Raw genomic sequence first — 6,515 nt, forward strand, 5'->3', positions numbered from 1 at the left:
TTGTCAATGCCTTGAGATAGTGAGTAGTGTAAGGATCATCTGTGGGAATATTTACCTATTCAAGAGCCCAGAATGGGACCAAGGCAGAATTTTTAAGATGGCCCCCAAGACTCTTGCACCCCTGGAACACATACATGACCTATGTTATACCCTCCCCTTGAGTCTGGGTAGTACTCCTTCAATTAGTTTATACTACAGAACATAACCTTCCCAGGTGGCAATAGTGGAAAAGAACCCACCTGCCAATGCGGGAGACATAAAAGACATGGGTTTGATCCCCCGGTTGGGAAGATCCCGTGGAGGAGGGCATGGCAACCCACCACAGTATTCTTGCCTGAAGAATCCCATGAACAGAGGAGCCTGGCGAGCTACAGTCCATGGGGTCACAAAGTCAGACAGGACTGAAGCGACTTAGTACGTACAGAGCAAAGGTGATTGATCATTTCTGCTATGATCACTTTATGTTAGGTAACACTGCAGTTATAGGGGTGGTATTGGTGATAGTAATACTAGCAGCAGCAGGAAGGGGTTGTAGAGAAATTCTCCTGCAGGTTTTGGAGAAGTAATGTTCTACATTGCTGGAGGGCTGTGTGATTAGGACCTGAGGGCAGTCTCTGAGGGAAAACCCCAGCTACTGTCTGGCAAGAAGACAGGGGCCCCAGCCCTCTAGCTACAAGGAACTGAATTTTATCAACAACCTGAATGACTATGGAAGATGACCCTGAGCTTCAGAGGAAACTACACTCCTAGTCAATACTCTGATTGTGATCTGGTGAGATCCTAAGCAAAGAATCCATCCCCAGACTTTCTATCTACAGAAACTGACAGATAATAAAATGTCACTATAAGCTGCTAAATTTGTAGTAATTTGTTACACAGCATTAGAAAACTAATAGAAGAACCAAGAGCCACCCCACAACTGCAAGACCTAGAGCTCTTCAGGGACCTAGCAGACCCCATGCACAGTAAGGGGGGTATTGCAGGGACCTAGCAGACCCCATGCACGGTGAGGGGGGTATTGTTGAGAGAGTACTAAAAAGGAGAACCAGAGACTGAGGCTAGAAAAGTGCTGGTACAGATTTAGAGTGTCCTGCCCAGAAAGGCCTGCTAACCTGGCCAGTCTCCAGCAGACAACAGAACATTTCAGGGCTTTCATTTCCAGGACCCACACAGGACTGGGTTCTGCCTCTCAGACTCAGCCCAGACACACAGAGGACTTGGAACATTTGGAGGCTCTCCAAAGTGTCTCCTAGACCTGTCCCCCAGAGGAGCAGGGCTGGATTAACAGTCCTTATTGCTCAGGTCTAATGATGGTAACTGCTTCTGTCTGTCCTGTGAACTGAACAGCAGGGGAAAGAGGTTTGCAAATAGATTATGTGTAAGCAGAGGGAGCAGCAAGAGAGGAGAAAGCATGCTGCTTAGATGTGAGGTGACTTCCTTTAGTTTCTTTCCGAATCTGTGCTGTATTCTTGCCTTCCTATCCCATCAAATATCTTCTCTTTATAACATTAACTCTCTCCCTTTTTTTGTTATTTAAGCCATTTTTATTTTCGTTACTTGCCAGCATATAGAGCTCTAATGCAATATTCAAAGCTAGATTTTTAGTTTTATAGGTTTGGAGGCTCAAGTTTATCATTTCTACCAGAACAAATTAGGGCTTCCCTTGTGGCTCAGCTGGTAAAGAATCCACCTGCAATGTGGAAGACCTGTGTTAGATCCCTGGGTTGAGAAAATCCTCTGGAGAAGGGAGAGACTACTCACTCCAGTATTCTGGCCTGGAGAATTCTATGGACTATATAGTCCTTGGGGTTGCAAAGAGCTGGACACGACTGAGTGACCTTCACTTATTAACTTAGAACAAATCAATCTTTCGGGGATCAACATGTTAAGAAGACTCATAAGAAATTAATATGCCCCTCAGAATTTCAATTTATCAATATATAAAAAGCTAAATCTAGAAAGAAGAACTTGTATAGACAATTCACTCTGGGTATCTCACCATGGTAGTTTAAATGCACTCAGGAAAGCAAATTACCAATTAGAGGGTTGTTTGATGATCATATACAGTTGTTCCTTGGTTTCTTTGGTGTATTGGTTTCTGAACTCTATGCAGATACTAAAATCAGTGGATGCTCAGGTTCAGCAGTTGGCCTTCCCAATCTGCAGTTCCACATCCGCAGGTTCAACCAACCTGGGTTATGTATTACTGTGTGTATTTATTGAAAAAAAGTGTGTATATAAGTAGATCCCTGCAGTCCAAACCCTTGTTCAAGGGTCTATGACAATTAGAAGAAAGAGAATAGGTCCTATCGATAGACTTTTCTTTCAAAATAGGATAATGGAAACTGCTTCCCTATTCTAGGAATGTTTCTCTTTGAAAAATTAGTTATAGTCCTTGAACACAAATAGCCTTCTCCTCTGGTCATTGCCAGATTTATCCTTATATTTTGTGTACTGTTATCCTAGACTTATCTCAAGCCATCTTTCTGTTGACATGTGATTCTCCCAGAAAAATTTTACTAACTACAGTTGGTTAATTTTTTGGTACCTTAACTACATGTTATTCACCACCCCTAGCATCCATTACCTGAAAAGGGAAAGTGTTAGTCTCTTAGTCATGTCCTACTCTTTGCAGCCCTATGGACCATTGCCCACCAGGATCTTCTGTCCATGGAAATCTCCAGGTAAAAATACTGGAAAGGGAAATGGGTAGTCATTCCCTTCTCCAAAGGATCTTCCCAACCCAGGGATCTATCTGCATTGCAAATAGATTCTTTAGCATCTATTACCCATGAGCCTTTAATTGAACAACAATAACCATTGGCACCTAAAGTGAGCTTTCTCACTTAATCCTTTTAGCAATTCTAAAATACTATTACCATCATCTCTAGATAAAAGTTAAAGAAACAAAATACAGCTAGTTTAAGTGATTTGCCTAGAGTAGTAGAGCTGAGATCTGAACCCAAGAAATCTGACTCCAGAGTCATCATATATTACATTTCAAAACCTTTCACAAGGTCCTTATATTTTCTAAATCTTAATTTCTCATCTGTAAACAAAGCTAATAATATCTTTCCTAAAGACTGTTGGGAGTCTAAACGTGATGATTAATGTAAAGCTCTTAGCTCTACATATACCAAATATATAGTAAATAGCTATTATTAAAATAATTCCCTCAGGAATATAGATTAGATTTCTGTTCACCTTAAATCATAAACACAAACCAGATTTTAGAGTGAGTTAATTCTATTTCCAGGTGACTGATATAAACAATCACATGCTAATATTTCTAACCTCAAATCCAAATGATGATATTTTATTACCCAATTTCCAATTATGAGTGCCTTTTTAGAGGTTACAGCTACCCACCACTCCATCTTGCAGACTACACAAAACTCAGCCACAACTTCACACACTCCCCAACTTGCCTAGGGTCACTGCTGCTTCCTGTGACCAAAGAAGTAACTCCAACTCTTCACACATCCCCAGATTAAAATTATGGAATTACTTAGGTAAGGGTATTAAGTTCACAGATTTACTCATTTGTTTAATAAAATCCTTATTCTTCTGAGGAAGACCTATTTGTTTCAAGAGCAAACATTCTATGGCAGCTTGTTAAGTTATAATTTCAGATATTTTATAACACATGGATTTATACATTATAAATTTTTAAAATTCTAGTCAGTTAAAAAAATATTGTTTTAATATATTTCAACTGTGACTTATGCAGGGAATTTTTAAGATTTGGAACTTCAAAAAGTTATTTTCATTGTCTCTGAATAGCAATTTTTTTTCCCCTGCATGTATCTGAACATGTATGAACAAAATCTGCTTGATTTAATCCATATTTTAAGAAAATTCTGAGTTTAAAAACGAAAAACCTCAGAAGTTAACCACTACCACTTGAAACTCTCAGTTAACTGTACAACTGAGAATATATCTTTTCTTAACAGCTTTGTAATACAACTTGATATGAGTTACTGCAGATTCAACATCTCAACTGTAAGAAACTTCAATTACCATTAAGGCCAAAAGGCATCCATGTACCAGTCATACTCAGAAAGTCACAAGGGGGTCTGTGATCATTTCCTTTGTCTCTAAAGTTAGTGTAATATTTTGCAAGGATCTACTGAATGTGAGATAGGTGTGGTGAAATGGGCACATTTAAGTATTTATTTTTTTACACTTCACTGAAGTTTAAAAGCAAACGGCCTAAATCATAAGGGCACACAGCTTTATAAAAACTTAAGAGTTTTTATAAAATGAAGTTACTCGTATAACCAGAACCCAACCATGACAAAGAATATGGTCAGGACTAACAAAATGCTCATGTCCCTTTCCAGGCACTATCTCCTCCCCACTCCCTAGAGTAACCATAATCCTAGATTAGTTTAGCCTGATCTGAAGTCCATGTAAATGGAATTATATAGCATGTGCTAGTTTATATATGGCTTTTCCAATTCAATACTGTATTTGTGAGTGACAGTTATACTCTTCAAAGTGATGGCAATTTGTTTATTGTCACTGTTGTGCATTAGAATTCCACTGTGTGAACCCGTAACAGTTTATTTACCCAGGCTACCATTCACAAGCAAATGGGAACTTCTGGTCTGGGGCCATTATAGTACAGTGATGAACACTATTATATACCTCTTTAGTGAACATATGGGCATTTCTATTGGAAATATACTTGGGAGTGGAATCTTAGGGTCATAGGGTATGCATATGCTAAGATTTAACAGACTCTAACAAACACTTTCCAAAGTAAATGTATCCATTGAAACTTTCACTAGCAGTGTATAAGAATTCCGGTTGTTGTTCAATACCTTCTCCAACACTTGATATTGTCTAAATTTTTCATTGTAATAATTCTAACGGATGTGTAGTGGTAATTTCTATTTCCGTGACTTGCAGTGCCAGCCAAAATGGAGTAAGACCTTGACAGCCTATCTTTCCTACTAATCACAACTAAAAGTTCAAGGCAAAATACAAAAAGCAACTACCTGAGGATTCTAAAAAAATGTAAGCAAAAACAGTGTTTGTTTTTCCTACTTTCTCTTACAGATTTGACTGGAGGTCTGACACCCAGTGATACTGCGGTGGTAGCACAGGAAACAAAAACAGAGAGAAACCCCATATTTCTAGCTAGATGAATGGGGAAAGAGAGCTTCCACGAGCTAAAGTCTGTGGGGGAATATTTGGCTTTTTTTCTCCTTTTTTCCCTCTGGTCTTGACTGAGAGTTAGGGCCAGGCTTGGGCAGTTAGGACACCAAGAAAAACCCTGTCTTTCTAAACAAGGAAACTGGGAAAGGGCACCTCTGGGAAGGAATTCATCTTTTGTTTTGCTCTTTTCTCTCACCTCTTTGCTCCAGTGTGCACCCTAGTCAGATGCTGTAGCTATGGCATCAAGCTAAAACTCCAAGAGAAACCTCATATTTATAGCAAGAAAACGAGACTCTGCAAAACCGAGAGGAGAGGAACATCAAAACCAGGAAAAGCTGGAGAAGCAAACTCCCTAGTTCTTTGTATGAATCTAAGTTCTCTGCTCATACCTTGAACTAAGCACCTGCAGGGCAGAAAAAAGCTGCATAGCAAAAGATACGTGAACTACAATTTAAATTACTTCCCAAGTTCCAAAATAATTCTTGAGTGTTGTATGTATAGAACGATTCAATGCAACCCAATAAAGCCTCTGAAAACCGAACTGACATGGAACCAGCACTCACAGATGAGACTCAACTTAAAATATGAACCAAACTGGATTGATGGCCTCCTAAAAGAAAACAAACTAACAAAAAAAATCAACATTCCCCAAAGGCTTTAATCAGAACCCAGAGTCTATGCAACAAAATATTCAAAATGTCTTGGATAAAAATCACAATTACTCAATAAACAAAGAACTGGAAAAATAGGGCCAGTTATTAAGGAAAAATAAACAGCTGCCAATAAAGCAATTATAATTAGAAAGTAGATGAAAATGTTATCTGTATATACAAGCTGTACCCTAGAAAAATTCTTGCATTTTTGTATCCAAATTTATGACAAAAGTTGAGAAACAGAGGGATAAACTGTCACACGAAGCAACATTACCAATAAATAACAGCAAAACTAAACAAATACAAATACATGAAACAATCTAGGACGTTTTAAAGGCATATTGTTGAGGAAAAGAAAGCTGCAGACGATTATATAACAATAAACTATCCTTGCAAAGTTCAACCGTTTATTAGCCATAAGCTACAGTTTTAAAAGCAAAGGAATAAACCCCAAATACAAGTGAGTATTACCTCTGGAGGAAAGCAACGGAATGGAATGGGGGGAAAGTCAGGTCTTTTAACCATAGTGGCAACCTCCTAGTTCCAAAATTACTGCTCAGTTCTCAAGTGCATATTGCTTATCTGTTACATCTATTTAAGTACCCCAAAACAATATGTTTTAAACGACATCCTATGTACATGGTGAAAGAACAGAGTTCTCGAGACTTTATTAAAAGTCACTTTTCCAAAAATACGAAA

The sequence above is a fragment of the Budorcas taxicolor genome, chromosome 3, assembly GCF_023091745.1.
Source record: "Budorcas taxicolor isolate Tak-1 chromosome 3, Takin1.1, whole genome shotgun sequence".
Lineage (NCBI taxonomy): Eukaryota > Metazoa > Chordata > Mammalia > Artiodactyla > Bovidae > Budorcas > Budorcas taxicolor.